Below are 19,989 nucleotides of genomic sequence, written 5' to 3'. Positions count from 1 at the left end.
GGGAGGGAGGTGTTGGGCAGGGTCTGGGAGGGAGGGGTTGTTTTAAGGATCATCTGATAAAGAGAAAGACTGCTTTGTCCCTCGAACCCGTTCCTTGATCTCTGAGTGCATGTGGTTCAGTAATTTCACCTAGAACATATGCTGAGTTCCTCGCCGCATCCTAATAGCTGTAAAATATATATATATATATATATATATATATATATATATATATATATATATATATATATATATATATATATATATATATAATGATTTCAAAAACAACAATAAGCCTGAGAACCGCCAAGGAGAGAATCTCTGTAGTGCCCACAGTAGGAAGCCAAGGTGAGGGGGCTCCTGTTATTGGACATTGGAGGAGGTGGGTGTGGACTCCAGAGGTAAAGAAAGAGGGTACCTCTGGGTTGACCCCTTTTGGGAGAAATAGAGAAATCACTTTCCTCCCGTGGGACCAGAAATTCTCCAAAAATGCTGCTCTCAGGTGTCTCACACACACACACACACACACACACACACACACACACACACACACACACACACACACACACACCTACTGGTAAAAATTTTGAACACTCTTCACATATACTTGAATACCAGTCATTTCTGAGATTCCTATTTTGATTAATCTGACTCAGGATGTTGGGCCTCCTTCCGTGAAAAAAAATTTTTTTTGAGAATTTTAAAAACAAAAATCAACCTATCGAGGCTCCAAGTGCAATTTATGGTCACTTCTTTCTACCTTTCAGAATTTAATAAAAGACCAACTTGTTTCTGTCTTTTAATAACTTCTCCCTGCGTGCCCTCACGGCCTCAGACATCTGTAAAGAATTGTTTGGATGGAGGTAACCATGCTGATTGGTTCTGGAATGCTTTGATTTAAGAGCCCAAAGATCCAGATGACACGAACATCTTCTCCTCAACAGATACCAACAAACTTTAACCTCATTAGCTTCTACCATCTAGTCAAAGATTCTCAGAACTTGCAATCAATTGGTTGAATTTATTGAGAATTTTCCCATTGAAAGATATTCAAGGATAGAGAAAGTGAACTGGATATTCGTACTGTTTCAGGAAACCAAAAAGAAAAAGAAAGAGCTTTGTCTCCCAGTCCCCTCCTGCTTTTACTATTTTTTTAGGGAGGGAACACACACCCAGCAGTGCTCAAGGGTTACTCCTGGCTCTGCACTCGAATTACTCCTGGAGCGGATTCAGGGGATCAAACCCAAGTAGACCAGACCACATGCAAGGCAAACTTCCTACCCACTGTGCTATCACTCCAACTCCTGCTTTTACTCTTGTCTCTTTCTTTTCTTTTCTTTTGGAAGGGTTTGGTTTTGGGGTCATACCCAGTGGTGCTCAGGGGATATTCCTGACTGTGTTCAGGGATCACTCCTGGTGGTGCTTGGGGAGACCATATAGGATCCCAAGGATTGAATCCGGGTTGGCCACATACAAGACAGACACCCAACCTGCTGTGCCTGCTCTGTCCCCCTTCCCTTGGTCTGACTCTTAATATCTAGATGTTCCTAGAACAAATTCCTGTCACTGGGCCTTAGAAAGACTGTCATTCTCTTGATCCTTACTTGATCAAGGTCTGGGAAGTGCAAATCATCAAGTGGGGAAAAAAAATGAGCAAGAATTACTGTCATTAGTTAAATCAAGATGAGTGATGCAAGGCACCCCTCTCCCCCCACTCCTTCTAAGTACTGGTAACAGAAGGTTTAGAAGATTGATGGGAGGCAAAATCATTCACCAAAGTAGCAAGAAAACTCTCTGTCTGTCTGTCTGAAGAGAAAAATCTGTCACCTCCACACCTCACTGCCTTTAAGCGCTGATGGAAAGGCAAGCAGAATCTAGCATTTACTTTTGTCCTCCTAGGGAGGAAGAGAATACAGTAACCGGGCAATTCTGAGGCCCCATCCAGCCTTCCTGACTTGACCTCCAACCTCAGGAAACTGACTTTCCCAAAACACAGATTCCAAAGGAAATAACAGAGACCAAATTCATGGTCTCTTCTCACAACCTTGGGCCAGTGGAACCTGCCTGCTCCTCTGTCTCTCAGTGCTCCATACTCTGCCTCGTGCCCTTCAAGTTGACAAACTTTCCCAAGGTGCAGGCGCTGGCCCCAGGATCCCAGCTCCAAGTATTCGAAATCATCTGTCAGACTGTCAGATCATTCCTCGATCTGCCGGTTGATATTTTTACCTTTATAAATAAACCAACCCAGAAGCTCAAGGAAGCCAGTTGCAAATCGCATAACTCAGCATTACATCTTTTTGCTCAAGAATCAGAGTATGAGGCCTTTGCATGGTATGGTAGCATGATTTTTGCTTGTGGGAAAAACCTTTCCTTTCTCTGCCCCCTTGAATTTTTTCAATGGTCCCCTTTCCACCCAGTATTGCTCCATGAGAATGTTTTGACTTTTTTAGAAGACAGTGACACCACCTGTGTAGAAGCTTCCCAGTTGTAAACTGAAGTCAGGATGGAATGGGATTATAAATTTTCACCTAAGACAGATAGATGCTTGCTCTTTGCAGGCTGCTAACATACCTGGCACCTAATGTTTCCTTTAATACGATTTTGATTTTCCCTTTTGGTAAAATGGCTTCTGCTATCAAGATCAACACTTCTACTACTTTCTGATTTTCTGTGAACTTTTCTTTCTCTCATAGCCAGTTCAATACCACAAATCTCAATTACAAAGTTGCCCATTGAAAATATGATGATTCTTAGTCAAACACTCTGTATGCTCTTAAAGTATGTTCAGTTTATTTTTTTGTCTAGATGTGATTTGTGTGCGTTCAAAGGGAGTGGGGTGCAGATTCCTTTAGCGGCTTTGACTATTTAATCCAGCCACCATAAGGTATAAGTGACAATATTTTATCTAGGTTGATTTTTCAATGTCATTCATATTCTTCGTCCATGAATTGGTTTAGTGAGGGATGCAAGCCTGTGATGAATGTATATATATAAGGCATTAATAATTTCTATAAGGGTGGAAATTCAATGGCTGCATGATGGAAACTTAGAAGAAGAAAAAAAAAGACAGAAACTTGAATTCATTTAAGCATGTTTGGGAGGGACATAGACTCTAACACAGTGCCTCTGTCTGTAATGTGGAAACCTTCAACTTTGTTCACCAAAATTGTATTATACCTGTGTATATACATATATATAAATATAAATATAGCATAGTGAATCAGACACCATCAATTTTAAGCCAACCTAATCCATAGGATAGCACACATTCACCCCCATTTTCATCTTTGATGTCAATGAAGACCATTACAATGACACAGATTTAGTGGATTTCCAATATACAGTGCCCTGGGCATCCCTTATAGAGCAATGCTGCTTTATTTGGGTTTTCCCAAGAGAGGAATCTTTTGGTGTTTTTACCATGGATATTTTGTCTGAAGTCAGTTCTGAAGATTATTTTATTTTCCTACATGGGGACTGAAAGAGGGCAAGGAATAGAATAACAACCAAACCAAAGAAGCTGGGACATTTTTCAGTTTCAACACTCCCAAGCAAAACCAGCTGAGTTAGAGGATGAGCTAAGAAATAAAGAACTGGGGAAAAAAAAGTTAACTTAAACCAAGTCAAGCTAAACCCAGTCTTATGGTTTTGTAGCCTGTGTGGTTTAAATGTATGGGGAGGTAGTGCTTAGCCATGGTTTTGGTTGAGAAAATAAATAAGAGCACAGACGTGGGTACATCGTGCAGACACTTAAAAACACAACAGAAAACCTCCAAAAGTAATTATGTGGTGTGTTATCTGTGCAGACATTGTAATAAACAGTGAGTTAGGAGAATAAATTCTGACGCTTCCTAAGAAGTCTCTTTTCGGGGAAATTTCAAGGCTAATGTATTATGTGTACTTTAATTTTTTTTCTTTCCTTGGTCTCTATTCATGACTCAGAAACAACAAGGTCACTGGCGGTCTGGGATCAATACGGATCTTTTTTTCTAAGGGCCAGAGGATAATTACTCTCCGTGTAACGTGTACTTAGATAACCCCATCAAGCAAAATTGTTGATTTAATTTTTGTCCCTTTTGCATCATCTGGCTGAATAGGCCCAGTGACAATCTGCCATCTGAACTAGAGTTCTTGGAATTCAACTGAAAATAAAAAAAATCTGCCCAGTGACTGCAATGGATGGCTCCTCACTAAATCTTCTCATTCTTGGTTCTTCCAATTGTTTGCAGTTGGAATCCACGTGTTTTCATTTTTAAGGTGTTTATGCAGTAAGAGAATGTGAAGGTGTCTGCAAACATTCAGATGTCATTCAATGTAATTTGATCTTTCACCCTTGCTTTTAGACTAAGTCTCTTGAGAGGTTTTTTTTTTTTTGTTTTGTTTTGTTTTATTTTACTTTACTTTAAACTGGAAGCACATATGTTACAATGGAACCTTCTCCCCTCCTCAGTTTCTTTGTATCACCAAGAAGAGATTTTTTGGGAATCATTTCGCCTCTGCCACCTGCATGGAGCTTCAAGTGTCATTTTGATGCTTTCGTGTGGAGCTGGGATCCTGATTGGTTACTAGCTCTCACACCACTGCCACCGCCGAAGGACCAAGTGTATGAATGCACCGTGTTCAGACCATAGGCGAAGCCAGCCAGCATCATCCTTCTATATCACTTTATGGCTGTTTCATGGTTCTTTTATCCCAGTTATTTATTATTGTTAATAACTTCCTTTTTTCTTACATACTGTTGTAAATAAAGTACAGAGCAATCTTCTTTCCAAGTGTAGCTTCCTCTTGCTCTTTCTCCAGCTATTCTCAAGGGGTTGTTGGCACGTGGGAACTGGGGGGTTGGCGGGGAAAAGGAGGAAGCAGAGCTATGGAGTTGGGACTTGAAACAGGAAGTAGGGGACATCGGTGGAAGGAAGGAACCATCCCTGATTTGCTAAGAGGTACATGGTATCTTCAGGCCTATAAGATGCAAAGCCAAGGGGCGAATGTTAATGATCTAGCCAAAAGGATCCTGAGTGGAGCCATAGTGATAGATAGTAGAGTGGGAGGGCACTTGTCTTACATTATGGCAACCCAAGTTTGATTTTTGGCACCCCCAAGCTTGCCAAGAATGACCCCTAATTGCAGAATCCTGAGCTCCACCAGATGTGCCCAAAAAAAAGTAAAAAGAACTCCAAGTTCTTTTATGCTCCAAAGGTCTATATCTGAGACCTCCTAGTCACTTAATAGGTGCTTAATGGTTTCCCTCCTCCCAAGCAAAAGAGGGTCACCAAGAAACACCCAACCACCCCAACCCACTCCAAACTGTAGGAACAGGCCCAGCAGGTACCAGGTTTTCCCCACCGTGGGGCGCTCCAGCCTCAATTGAAGGTGAATTTGAATCTCACTGATAATATTTCTCCTTCTCAATAGAGCCAATCGCTGACAAGGGTATTTGTGAAGATGGCAGGTGAGGACGGAAGTGCCCTATGGTTGTTGGCGCAATCCAGCCCACATCAGGTTGCTTTTTCCACCCTCAAACTAATTTCATTTTACACCCCTTGTGCTTTGACCTCACTGAGCACCCTAAAAAGTGCCGACCCCAGCATGCCCTGCCCGCCTATCAAGCAGTCTGTTGCAAAGAACTGAAAGGCTGGCTTTGGGAATTCACCCAGCCTTTTCACTCTCTTTCAAAAACACAAGCTTCCTACACATGGATGCTGCCAGCTTTTAGGCACCAAACTTGGGTCCAGGCCAAGCTAGGTGTTAATTCCTGGGGCTAAATTGTGTGGGTTATTAAATATTTGGATGCCTGGTGTTCAATATATAGATGTTTGTAACACCCCCAGTTTCCAAATGCAGCCTTAATCACAATGTTACTCATTTAAGTGGTACTTTTCGGCTTCTGAACACCCACATAATTTCCTAAATAGAAAAGTCCTGGTTTCCTTGAGTGCGTTCCATCTGGGACTTCTTGCCTCCAGCCTGACTTGTACCTCAGCCTGAGGGGGGGAAAGGGGGGGGAGAGAGACAGAGAGAGAGAGACAGAGAGAGAGACTGAGAGAGAGAGAGAGAGAGAGAGAGAGAGAGAGAGAGAGAGAGACAGAGACAGAGACAGAGAGACAGAGAGAGAGAATGTGTTAGAATATTGACCTTCAATATAGACAGATAGACTTTCTCTGCTTTATTATTAGCTTTCCAACATTCCATACTCCTCTAAACTCTGTTTAGCACACAATTTAGTAGAATATCTCACTCAATCTAAACTTCTGGGACCAAAGAAATAGTATAGGGGCTTAGGCATTTGCCTTGCAAGCAGTCAACTCTAATTTGATCTCTGGCATCACATATGATTCTCTGAGTACCAGGAATGGCCCCTGAGCACTGCCAGATGTGGCCTAATTACAAAACAGAAGGAAATCTCCCAACTCCCCCCCCCAATCCAAAAACAACATTTCAAACCCAGCTCCTGAGAAAATTAGAAACAGTCTTCTACTTTGCCTTCATGTACTTGCTCCAACCCCAGCATGGACTCTAGCCTAGATAATGGCTACCACCACCACCACCCCCAAAAAATACTGATCATGGGGCCAGATAGACCACATAGCAGTAATGTGTGGACTAACAGTGGTTCAAATGGGTGGTTCAACCCATATGGTTCCAAGAGCCTGCCAGGAGTGATTTCAGAGCATGCAAAGCCAGGGGTAACCCATGAGCACTGTCAGGTGTGGGTCCCCTAAAGAGAGAGAGGTGGGGAGGGAGGGAAGGAGGGAGAGAGACTGTGTCATCAGGAGCACTATGCACACAAGGATAAACAGGTGAGATTTTTTTCCCCTCCTGTTAATTTTCAAACTGCCCTGTGTGTTTTGTTTTTATTTGAAAGTTTGAAGATTTCTGGGGGAAGATGATGGACCACAACCAATGATGCTAAAGGATTACTCTTGGCTCTGCACCCAGAGATCATTCCTTGTGGGGCTCAAGGACCATAGGTGGTGCAGACAGTTGAACCCAGATCAACTGCATGCAAGGCAAATGCTCTCCCTCTCCCCACTGTTTTCTCTCACTGCTCCTACCCCACTTTAGCCATTCTTTGTGTTAAGGATCCGAGAAAGTCCAGTGCCTCAAATAAAGACTACAAATCTTCAAAGAATGCAATCAGAAAAATCAAGTTTATTGATTCGTGCTGGGATCTGCCATAAGAACTGAAACCAGAAGCCCTGGGCAATTTAGGAAGGTATCTTTTATAGGTTTAAGGAACCTTAGGAAGAGGGTTGATATGGAAAGTAGGGCTTGTATAATGTAATAATTCCTAGTCCAGGTTCAAACACAACGTCCAATCAGATGGTGAGCTTGTCCTTTTTTCTAATAAGGCAAGAACCTTAGGAGAAGTGAGCAGAAGTCCATTCTTTTGCCCAAATATGTCAAGTTCCTCTTAGGAGATGCGTTGGCTAATGGTTGCCAGGGCAGCAGGCCATTGATGTCTCAAGGTGAAATTTCAGATTAAGAGGATCAAGGTGAGGATAGAGAAAGGATTATTAGGCATATCTATATCTGATCACCTATCTGAGTTATTGTAACCATCTAATATCTATTTTCATATGTTTTCCCTTAACATTTGGATGTACAGTTCAACATACAGTAAGTATATACATGGTATTATTCAATTTGCTCTGCTCTTCATTTTCATATCCAGAACTTCTTCCTCATACCAAATAGAAATTGTACCCCCATCACTAATCATCAGGGAGATGCAAATCAAAACAACTATGAGGTACCACCTCACACCACAGAGATTGGCACACATCACAAAGAATGAGAACAAGGCCTGGAGAGATAGCACAGCGGTGTTTGCCTTGCAAGCAGCCCATCCAGGAACTAAGGTGGTTGGTTCGAATCCTGGTGTCCCATATGGTCCCCCGTGCCTGCCAGGAGCTATTTCTGAGTAGCCAGGAATAACCCCTGAGCAACGCCCGGTGTGGCCCAAAAAAACAAACAAACATAAAAAAAAAAAAAACAAAGAATGAGAACAAACAATATTGATGGGGATGATGAGAGAAAGGAACTCTCATCCACTGCTGGTGGGAATGCTGTCTAGTTCAACCTATATGGAAAGCGATATGGAGATTCCTCCAAAAACTGGAAATTGAGCTCCCGTATCATCCAGCTATACCACTCCTAGGAATATACCCGAGGAACACAAAAATACAATACAAAAATCCCTTCCTTACACCTATATTCACTGCAGCACTATTTACCATAGCAAGACTCTGGAAACAACCAAGATGCCCTTCAATAGACGAATGGCTAAAGAAACTGTGGTACATATACACAATGGAATATTATGCAGCTGTCAGGAGAGATGAAGTCATGAAATTTTCCTATACAGGGATGTACATGGAATCTATTATGCTGAGTGAAATAAGTCAGAGAGAGAGAGAGAGAGAAAGACGCAGAATGGCCTCACTCATCTATGGGTTTTAAGAAAAAGGAAAGACATTCTTTTTTTTTTTTTTTTTTTTGTGGTTTTTGGGTCACACCCGGCAGTGCTCAGAGGTTATTCCTGGCTCCATGCTCAGAAATTGCTCCTGGCAGGCACGGGGGACCATATGGGACACCGGGATTCGAACCGATGACCTTCTGCATGAAAGGCAAATGCCTTACCTCCATGCTATCTCTCCGGCCCCTGAAAGACATTCTTGCAATAATAATTTTCAGACACAAAAGAGAAAAGAGCTGGAAGTTCCAGCTCACCTCAGGAAGCTCACCACAAAGAGTGATAAGTTTAGTTAGAGAAATAACTACATTCTGAACTGTCCTAATAATGAGAATGTATGAGGGAAATGGAAAGCCTGTTTAGAGCACAGGCGGGGGTCGGTGGGGAGGAGGGAGATTTGGGACACTGGTGATGGGAATGTTGCACTGGTGATGGGTGGCGTTCTTTACATGACTGAAACCCAAACACAATCATATATGTAATCAAGGTGTTTAAATAAAATAAAGTATATTAAAAAAGATAAAGAAAAAGAAAATTTCCAGGCCGGGAGGTGGCGCTGGAGGTAAGGTGCCTGCCTTGCCTGCGCTAGCCTAGGACGGACCGCGGTTCGATCCCCTGGCGTCCCATATGGTCCCCCAAGAAGCCAGGAGCAACTTCTCAGCGCCATAGCCAGGAGTAACCCCTGAGCGTCACAGGGTGTGGCCCAAAAACCAAAAAAAAAAAAAAAAAAAAAAAAAAGAATAGGGGCCGGAGAGATAGCATGGAGGTAAGGCGTTTGCCTCTCATGCAAAAGGTCATCGGTTCGAATCCCGGCGTCCCATATGGTCCCCCGTGCTCGCCAGGAGCAACTTCTGAGCATGGAGCCAGGAGTAACTCCTGAGCACTGCCGGGTGAGACCCAAAAACCAAAAAAAAAAAAAAAAAAAAGAAAAAAGAAAATTTCAAAAAAAAAGAAAGAAAAGAAATTGTACCCCATAAACAATAAGTTCAATCTCTTTGAACTCTATTTTGCCTCTTATCTATTATCTATAAATTTACCTGTTCTAGACATTACATCAAATGAAACTATATAGAGGGCAGAGAGAGATTATAGCATATTGGACACATGCTGATGTGGGTTCAATGCCTGGGACCCCATATAGTCCCCAAAAACTGCCAAGAGTGATCCCTGAACACAAAGTCAGGAGTAAGCCCTGAGCACCACTGCATGTAGTCCTCCAAAAATTAAAAATAAAAAGATTGGGCCGGGCGGTGGCGCTGGAGGTAAGGTGCCTGCCTTGCCTGCGCTAGCCTAGGATGGACCGTGGTTCGATCCCCCGGCATCCCATATGGTCCCCCAAGAAGCCAGGAGCAACTTCTGAGCGCATAGCCAGGAGTAACCCCTGAGCGTCACAGGGTGTGACCCCAAAACCAAAAAAAATAAATAAATAAAAAAATAAAAAAAATAAAAAGATTGCCTGGGGGGGCGTGTGGAGAAATAGCATAGAGGTAAAGCTTTTGTCTTGTATGCAGAAGGACGGTGGTTCGAATCCCAGCATCCCATATGGTCCCCCGAGCCTGCCAGGAGCAATTTCTGAGCATAGAGCCAGGAGTAACCCCTGAGCACTGCCAGGTGTGACCCAAAACAAAACAAAACAAAAAAGATCACCTAGGGATCAAGAGGTAATACAGGGCTTAGGACTTTGGTCTTGAATGCTGTCAACACTAGCATAGTATATGGTCCCCAAGCACAATCAGGGGTCATTCCTGAGCATAGAACCAGGAATTGCCCCTGAGCACTCTCTAGGTAGAGCTTGAAATTTAAAACAAATAAATAAATAAAAGTAAGATTGGCTGGACTGGGGATGTCGCTCAGCAGTAGAGCACTTGTCTTATATTCATAAAGTCCTGGATTCCATCTGATACTGCAAAATAGAAAAGAAAAAATCTTAGATTCTTGGTTGAGTTGGTGAAAGTTGCTAATGGAGACTCAAGAGAGAAAAATCAGGCAATTTGCAACAGAAGTTTCGTGACTAGGAACAAGTACCTGGAGAGAAATGCCCTAAGGAGCTTTATTCTCTAGAACATTCTGTCTTTCTCTGATGCTCCTTCTATGTGGAGCCTATTTGGAACTTTTTTCCTTTCAATCACAGGAGATAACAAAAAGCAGTAGGGAAGTAAGTTCAAAATGTCCTTTCTAAGGGCCAGCGTGTTAGCACAACAGGTAGAACATTTGCTTTGCATGTAGCCAACCCAGGTTCAATCCCTAGCATCCCATGTGGTTCGCCCCACCCTGCAGCACTCAGAGGTTATTCGTGGCTCTGTGCTCAGAAATCATTCCTGGAATGCTCTAGGGACCATATGGGATGCCATGGATCAAACCTATTTCAACTGCATGCAAGCAAACGCCCTACCCTCTGTGCTATCACTCCAGCCCCCAGGAGTGATTTCTGAGTGCAGTACCAGGAATAACTCCTGAATGCCACTGGGTGTGGTTTGGGGGAAAAAAGTTCTTTCTAGAAACAAGTGTATCAGTGAAGACCATCTTCATTTTTTGTTTTGTTTTGTTTTTGAACCAAACCTGCAGGTGCTCAAGGATTACTGGAAGTGTAAGGCAAATTTCTTATAGCTAGATTATGCCTTGAGACAAATTTGCCAGTGGAAATATAAGAACTGCAACTTTTTGATGCTTTCTGGGAAAACAAGAACTATGAATAATATCTCAAGTAGAAAGAATGTCTCAAGAACAAAGCCAAATGTTTCTGTTCCCTACATATATAAACTAGAAAGAAGCCGGTTTTGCAAAAACAGTTTCATCATCCATCTTGTAGCTATGAAAGAAATGGGATACTCTTGGAAGAAAAAATAATTGGGAGATCATTTGGGGCCACAGCCGATAATACACAGGGCTTATTCCTGATGCAGGGATCACTCCTAGTAGGTTGGGGTGGGTGCTGGAGAGTGATCTTGGGTTGATGAAGTAAGTGCAAGGCAAACACACAACTCACTGTACTATCTCTCTGGCCCCTTGAGCTTTTTAGCGGGACCACACCCAGCAGTGCTCAGGGGTTACTCCTGGCTATACGCACAGATATCACTCCTTGGGGGGGCCGGAGAGTTAGCATGGAGGAAGGGCGTTTGCCTTGCATGCAGAAGGACAATGGTTCAAATCCCAGTATCCCATATGGTCCCCAAACCTGCCAGGACCTATTTCTGAGCGTAGAACCAGGAGTAACACCTGAGACCTGCCATGTGTGACCCCCTCCAAAGAAAAGAAATCACTTATCGCAGGCTCAGGGATTATATGGGATGCCGGGCATTGAACCTGGGTCAGTCTCAGTTCATCTATGTGCAAGGCAAATGCCCTACTGGCTCCCATTGAGCTTTTTTGGTTTGGTTTGGTTTGGTTTGGTTTTGGTTTTGGTTTTTGGGTCTCACCTGGCAGTGCTCATGGGTTACTCTCGGCTCTACACTCAGAAATCGCTCCTGGCAGGCTTGGGGACCATATGCCGGGATTCCATCCTTCTGCATACAAGGCAAACGGCCTTACCTCCATGCTATCTCTCTAGCCCCTCCATTGAGCTTTTTAAAATGGATCCGTTCCAGAGCTGAGGAAAGCAGGTAAGTCATTTGCTTTGGAAGTAGCTAACCCTGATTTGATCCTCAAATATTCCCCCATCCAAGACTGATCCCTGAGCAGAGAGCCAAGAGCTGCTCCTAAAATATTCAGGGTTGTGGACAAAAAATCTTAATCCCCTCCCCAATTATTTAAATAATAATTTTTGTTTGTTTTTGTTTGAGGGCCACACTGGTGGTGCTCAGAGCTTACTCCAGCTCTGCACTCAGGGATTGCTTCTCATGGGCTCAGAGGAACCATTTGGGATGTCAAGGATCAAACCTGGGTCAGCTTGCAAGACAAGCACCCTACCAGCAATATTAATGCTCCAGTTCCTGATAGTAACTTTCTTTTTATTCTTTTTTCTTTGTTTGTTTTGGGCCACAACCGGCAGTTCTCAGGGTGGGTTGGTCCTAATTGCACTCAGAAATCTCTTCTGGTAGGCTTGAGAGACCATTTTGGGATGCCAAAATTCAAATGCCCTTATTCAAATATTTTTAATCAATATGACCTATTCAAGATATTAAAAGGTGGGAGCTGGGGCCCGGAGAGATAGCACAGTGGCGTTTGCCTTGCAAGCAGCCGACCCAGGACCTAAGGTGGTTGGTTCGAATCCCGGTGTCCCATATGGTCCCCCGTGCCTGCCAGGAGCTATTTCTGAGCAGACAGCCAGGAATAACCCCTGAGCACTGCCGGGTGTGGCCCAAAAACCAAAAAAAAAAAAAAAAAAAAGGTGGGAGCTGGAGCAATAACACAGCAGTAAGGCATTTGCCTTGCACATGGCCAACCCAGGAGGGACCCAGTTTGATTCCCAGCACCCCATATCATCCCCAGCCTGCTGGGGGCAATTTCTAAGTGCAGAGTCAGGAGTAACTCCTGAGCGTCACCAGGTCTGACCCCCCCAAAAAATGTCTCTAAGCATAGAAAGACTCTTTCCCTGCCTGTTGAGTGACTGTAAGACAGATGTCATTATTGCACAGATTGGTTGGCAAAAGCCAGTATTTCATGACTAGGATTTACAAAGCAATCTTACCTCAGCTGCAGCATTTGAGTGAATCTCTCTCAACGAAATTAAACTGAAGTACATGCAAAAACATTACTTACCTTTAAGCCAAGACTCTTAAAATTCGAATCCAAATATGAATGAGTTATTTTAATACTTTTGGTGAATTTCTCTTCTTTCCATTGTTTCCTTTTTGATCCTTCAAATGAAAATCAAGAGAAGGTGAATTAAAAAAAAAAAAAAAGAATACCAGGGCTTCAGAGATAGTACAGTGGGTAGGGCTTTTGCCTTGCATGAAGCCAACCTTAATAATAATCCTCTATTGGTTCCCCAAGTCTGTCAGGAATAATTTCTGAATGCAGAGCCAGGAATAACCCTTGAACATAGCCAGGTGTGCCCCCCCCCAAACAAACAAACAAAAAAATCAATACTATGGGCAAGGATGATAGTACAGGGGTAGGGCACTTGCCTTGCATGAGACTGATATGGATTCAATTCCTAGCACCCCAGATAGCCCCCTAAATCCATCAGGAGTGATCTCTAAGCATAAAGACATAGAGTCAGGAGAAAGCCCTGAGCACTGCCAAGTGTGACCAAAAAAATACCATGAGAGAATGGGGAGGCAGAGAGGGAGAGAGAGAAAAAGAACTCAAAAGGCTGGAGTAGGAGCCAGAGCAATAGCACAGTGGATAAGGCATTTACCTTGCATGCAGCTGACCTGGGTTCAATCCCTGGCATCCCATATGGTTCCCAGAGCCAGCCAGGAGAAACCCCTCAGCACTACTGGATGTAACTCAAAAACAAACAAACAGAAAAGGCTGGAGCACTTGCTTACATGCAGGAGCCCCAAATTAGATTCCTGGTCCCCATGGTCCCCTGCCATTGCCAGATGCACTGTCCTAATCCTAGGAACAAGCAGTCCCTGAGACCTGCTGAGTGTGGCCAACCCCCTTCCCAAAAGACATTCATAAATACTAGTTATATGTACTTGAGAAAAGGATTCTCTATCTTTGGAGTTGAGCAATTTAATTTTGGGAGAAGAAAGGGATGGATCACACCCACTAGTGTTCAGGGTCTATTCCTGACTCTGTGCTCAAGGGATCATAGATGGTGCCAAAAACTCAAATCTGGAACAGTGAGATGCAAGCTAAGCATCTCCACCCTTTACTGTCTCCCTGACCAGCAACTGACTTAATCTTATTGGAATTAATTCCAATTTCATTCCAAAAATTAATTTCCTGAGGAACCAGAATGATAGCACAGAAGTAGTTCATTTGCCTTGCATGTAGCCAATCCAGGATGGACGGTGTTTCAAATCCCAGTGTCCCATATAATCCTCAAAGCCAGGAGCTATTTCTGAGCACATAGCCAGGAGTAAACTCTGAGCATCACCGGGTGTGGCCCAAAAAACAAAAACAAAAAAAATTAATTTCCTGGGGCCAGAGAGATAGCATGGAGGTAAGGCATTTGCCTTTCATGCAGAAGGTCAGTGGTTCAAATCCCGGCATCCCGTATGGTCCTCCCAGAGCGCCAGGAGTGATTTCTGAGCATAGAGCCAGGAGTAGCCCCTGAGTGCTGCCGGGTATGACCCAAAAAGCCAAAAATATATATATATATTAATTTCCTGATATAAAAAACACTGTAGCAGTTTACACAGCAATATTCTAATCACAAGTTGCCACTCTCTTTAAATATTAAATATCAAAATTTGGGGTCGGAGAGATAGCACGGAAGTAAGGCCTTTCATGCAGAAGGTCATTGGTTCAAATCCTGGCATCCCATATGGTCCCCGTGCCTGCCAGGAGTGATTTCTGAGCGTGGAGCCAGGAGAAACCCCTGAGCACTATCAGATGTGACCCAAAAAACAAAAAATAAATATCAAAATGTATATATTAAGTTAGTATTAGTATTAAATTTTTCCAAATACTAACATTTAGAATTAGGAACCAGAGAGATAATAGGCTCTTACCCTGCATGCAGGTTCAACCCCCTGCCACCACATATGAGTCCCACCTAATAAAACAGCAGTACCAGAAAGAAAATTAAATTTGGTATTAAAAACCTAGTTATGGGGGCCAGAGAGTTAGCACAGAGAGTGCTATGCACATGCCATGTACATGGTTGACCTGGTTCAATCCCTGGCATCTCTTATTATCCCTCGAGTCTGCCAGGAATGATCTCTGAGTGCAGAGCTAGGAGTAACCTCTGAGAGCTGCTCGGTGTGGCCTAAAAACTTAAAAAAAACAATCTAGTTATGGAGGGGCCAGACCAATAGCACTATGGGTAGTACATTTGCCCTGCACACAGCCAGATCAAGTTTGATTTCCCGTCATCTCATATGGTCCTCTGAGCCTGACAGAAGTAATTTCTGGCCACAGAGCCAGGAGCAACCCATGAACATTGCTGGGCTAATAAACAAAACAAAACAAAAATCTAGATAGGGAGGGGCCGGAGAGATAGCATGGAGGTAGGGTGTTTGCCTTGCATGCAGAAGGTCAGTGGTTTGAATCCCGGCATCCCATATGGTTCCCTGAGTCTGCCAGGAGTGATTTCTGAGCATAGAGCCAGGAGTAACCCCTGAGTCTGCCAGGAGTGATTTCTGATCATCGAACCGTGGTCCTTTCCTTGGCTAGCGCTTGCAAGGCAGACACCTTACCTCTAGCGCCACCTCGCCGGCCCCTCAGAGCTTACTCTTGATTTTATATTCAGGAATTTCTCTTGGTAGGGCTCGAGGGACCATATGTAGAGCCAGGGATCGAACCCAAGTCAGCCACATGCAAGACAAACCCCTTACCCACATATTATCTGGCCAGCTCATGGGGCGTGTTCTTTGCCTGGGACTGGGAGAGGGGCTGGGTTTGAGCCCCAGTAGCACCTGGCTTAGAGTAACTCAAAGCTTCAAACCTGGGTTGGCCATGTGCAACACAAGCACACTCCCTGCTGTACAGTCACTCCATCCCCAAGAACTACCCCCTTTATTTCTCTATTTTTCCAAGTCTAAAAGAATTTAAGAGTAGAGTATTTAAATAGCCTCAAAAATCTCTAAGCTCATGCCGGAGAGAGAGCACAGCGGTAGATCGTTTGCCTTGCACGCCGCAGCCAATCCAGGACAGATGGTGATTTGAATCTCAGCATTCCATATGGCTCTCCATGCCTGCCAGGATCGATTTTTGAGTGCAGAGCCAGGAGTAACCCTGAGCACCACTGGGTGTGTCTCAAAAAAAACAAACAAACAAACAAATAAAATCTCTAAGCCCCATCTCAGCAAATAGCATCACCCTCTCCTGTAACCACCTGGAGACTTAGCTGTGTCTCCTCACTATGAATTGTTCACAGGATCAGTCTCTATTTCATCCTAATTCTCATTCGAATCCTAACATATTTATTCCATAGTCTTCTTCCCGCCTTTCCATCCTTCCTCTCATAGTGACTATTATCAGAGTTTGTATGTTTGGATGGATGGATAGATGGATGAGTGGATGGATGGATGGGTATGTGAGTGGATGAGAGTGGGGGATGGCAAGGTGAGTGGATGGATGGAGGAGGGTGTGGATGGGTGGGTAGATAGGTATATGGCTGGGTGGCTGGGTAGATGGATGGATGGGTGAGTGAATGGGTGGGTGGGTGGGTGGATGGATGCATGGATGCATGGATGGATGGATGCATGCATGCATGCATGGATGGGTGGGTGGGTGGGTAGATGAATGGGTGGGTGGGTGAATGATGATGATGAATGGATGGGTGAGTGGGTGGGTGGATGGATGGCCTCTTACTACTAAGTGGAAATGTTGAATGCTTATAGAGTCACAGGAATAAATGTGGCACTGCAATTTGCTAGAGGGTCATTGGAGGAAAATTTCCTCATGCTAGACCAATAAGGAGCAGAAGAAAAAGAGGGCTATTAAGGACAGAGCAATAGTATAGAGTGTAGGGCCAGAGAGATAGCATAGGGTAGGGCATTTGCCTTGCACGAGGCAGACCCAGGTTTGATCCCCACTGTCTCCTATGATCCCTGAGCCTTCCAGAAATGATTTCTGGATGCAGACCCAAGAGTAACCCCTGAGTATCACCAGGTTTGACCCTAAGTCTCCCCCTCAAAATTAGTATACCATGTAAAATGTTTGCCTTGCACACAGCCTGGGTTTGATCCCCAGCATCCTATATGGTTCCCCAAGCTAACCAGGAGTAATTCCTGAGTGTAAAGCCAGGAATAACCCTTGAGCATCTCTGGGTGTGTCCCAAAAGACAAATAAAAAACAAAGAAATGAAAAAAAGAGGACTATTCAAGAGACACAGAGCTAATCTGTGGCACTCAGGGGAGTTGGGGGAAGCTCAAAAGTAGTTCCAGAAAGTCTTTGTGGGTGCAAAGAACCTATGTCCAATGAGGTCACAGACCATTTCAGATTCTGTAGGAAAACTGGAGTTAGAGTGTAGTGACCGGTGAGAGGCAGTGTAAGAAATCATTATGACAGTCAGTTCTTGCTTCCTACATCAGCAAGCAAAAATAAAGGATGCCAGGGTGGATTTAATTTCAGATAAGCCAAGGACAGTTGCATGGGACACACTTAGACTAGGGAGAAAAATCATTCTTTTGTTGTCTGAAATTCATGCTTAACAGGGCAGCCTGGGTTGTATTTGGCAACTCATGTGTGGGTTAGGTAAGGTTTTTTGTTTGTTTGCTTGTTTGTTTTAGTTTGGGGGCCACACCCAATTGCTCTCAGGTGTTACTCCTGGCTCTGTGTTCAGAAATTACCTCTGGCAGACTTGGGACCATATGGGATGCCAGGATTTTATTAAGAGAAGGGACTTTGGGGCCGGGCGGTGGCGCTGGAGGTAAGGTGCCTGCCTTACCTGCGCTAGCCTAGGAGACGGACCGCGGTTCGATCCCCCGGCGTCCCATATGGTCCCCCAAGCCAGGAGCGACTTCTGAGCGCATAGCCAGGAGTAACCCCTGAGCGTTACCGGGTGTGGCCCAAAAACCAAAAAAAAAAAAAAAAAAGAGAAGGGACTTGGGCCCAGAGAGATAGCACAGCGGCGTTTGCCTTGCAAGCAGCCGATCCAGGACCAAAGGTGGTTGGTTCGAATCCCGGTGTCCCATATGGTCCCCCATGCCTGCCAGGAGCTATTTCTGAGCAAACAGCCAGGAGTAACCCCTGAGCACTGCCGGGTGTGGCCCAAAAACCAAAAAAAAAAAAAAAAGAAAAAAAAAAAAAAGAAGGGACTTGCAGGGCCAGCGAGATAGCACAGCAAGTAGGACATTTGTCTTGCATGCAGCTGACCCCTCCCCCCCAAAAAAAAAGAGAGAGAAGGGACTTGAATCTGAGGAGTAGCAATGGAGTTTGAAAGAGGTGGATCAGCTGCTGTATATTTAGAAGCTGGGCTAGAGAAACAGTACAAAGCAAGAAGGGTGCTTGCTTGCATGTGGCCAACTTCATTCAAACCCCAGCACCACACAGGGTCACCTGAGACCCACCAAGATTGACCTCTGAGCCACAAAGTCAAGAGTAGCCCTGACTGTTTCCAGTGTGCCCTCTAACACTCTCCCCAAAAATAATATAAAAGATACTACTCTTGGGGCCAGAGCGGTGGCTAGCGGTAGGGCATTTGCCTTGCATGTGACTGGCCCAGGATGAATTTCTTGGTGTCCTATATGGTTCCCAAGTCAGGAAAGATTTCTGAGCTCATACCCAAGAGTAACCCCTGAGTGTCACCGACTGTGGCCCAAAAACAAAAACAAAACAAGAGAGAGAGAGAGAGAGGGAGAGAGAGAGAGAGAAAGAGAGAGACAGAGAGAGAGAGAGAGAGAGAGAGAGGCCAGAGAGAGGCCAGAGAGATAGCATGGAGGTAGCATATTTGCCTTGCATGCAGAAGGACAGTGGTTTGAATCCTGACATCCCATATGATCCCCCAAGCCTGCCAGGAGCGATTTCTGAATGTAGAGCCACGAGTAACCCCTGAACACAGCCGGGTGTGACCCAAAAACCAAAAAAAAAAAAAAAAGATACAACTCTTAGAGGCCTCTGGCTTTTAGTGGAAAAACTGGCTTCAGGGGGATTTACATTACAAATTCTGATGATATTTAAATCATTGCTGGTGGTGGGGGCTCAGCATTTACTTAAAATGTGTTTTAGGATTCTAAAAGAGGAAACCATCTCTCAGAACATGTGAGACCTTATTTAGGAACCACTACAACTTGCAAATTTTATGAAAATTTGGGAGTATATTTTGAGTGTGTGTATCAGTCTATATGAGGGTCTTCTAAAAACATTCTCTTCAGCTGGAGCCATAGTACAGTAGTAGGGTGTTTACCTTGTATGTGGGCAACCCCGGACAGACCCAGGTTTGATCCCCGACATTCCATATGGTCCCCCCCCAAGCCTGCCAGGTTTGATTTCTGAGCACAGAGGCAAGAGTAGCCCCTGAGGGCCACCGGGTCTGGCCCCAAATCCCCCCAAATAAAAAAAAAATAATAAAAACCTTCTGTTGGCAAGGCATTGCTGTTTCCCATTCATGCAGTATGTATGCCGCCCACTAGCAAATGTCCATGAAAAATCCGTAATGGGCCATATTCTCTCTTCTGAATGCAGCCAGCAGCCCTCCCTCCCCATTACATAATTAGACTGCTTCATAGTATATTTATCACCTGATTCTATTCTAGGAATTGAATGTGGGAGGTGTGATCTTCCCCCACACTTTCCAGCTTGGCAACCAAGCAGTACACACATGACAAACAAGCTAAAGAGAACGTCCAGAGCTCATGGCCGGATGGAGAGACTCCTGCATTCTTTTAAGACCAGCCCTAAAAATCTCTGGCTGGTGATGGATAGCTAAGTCCTGTTTAAGCTCCTCAGTCTTGATTGATGCATCTTAGAAATGGAACACTTTGACCTATGCTTATTTATCTTGGATTAAGTTGAAGCCTCCTAGTTCCCTTGTCACA

This window comes from Suncus etruscus, chromosome 1 (assembly GCF_024139225.1).
Source record: "Suncus etruscus isolate mSunEtr1 chromosome 1, mSunEtr1.pri.cur, whole genome shotgun sequence".
NCBI classification, from domain to species: Eukaryota; Metazoa; Chordata; class Mammalia; order Eulipotyphla; family Soricidae; genus Suncus; species Suncus etruscus.
The sequence above is the reverse complement of the archived record's forward strand: the minus strand, read 5'-3'. Positions refer to the sequence as shown.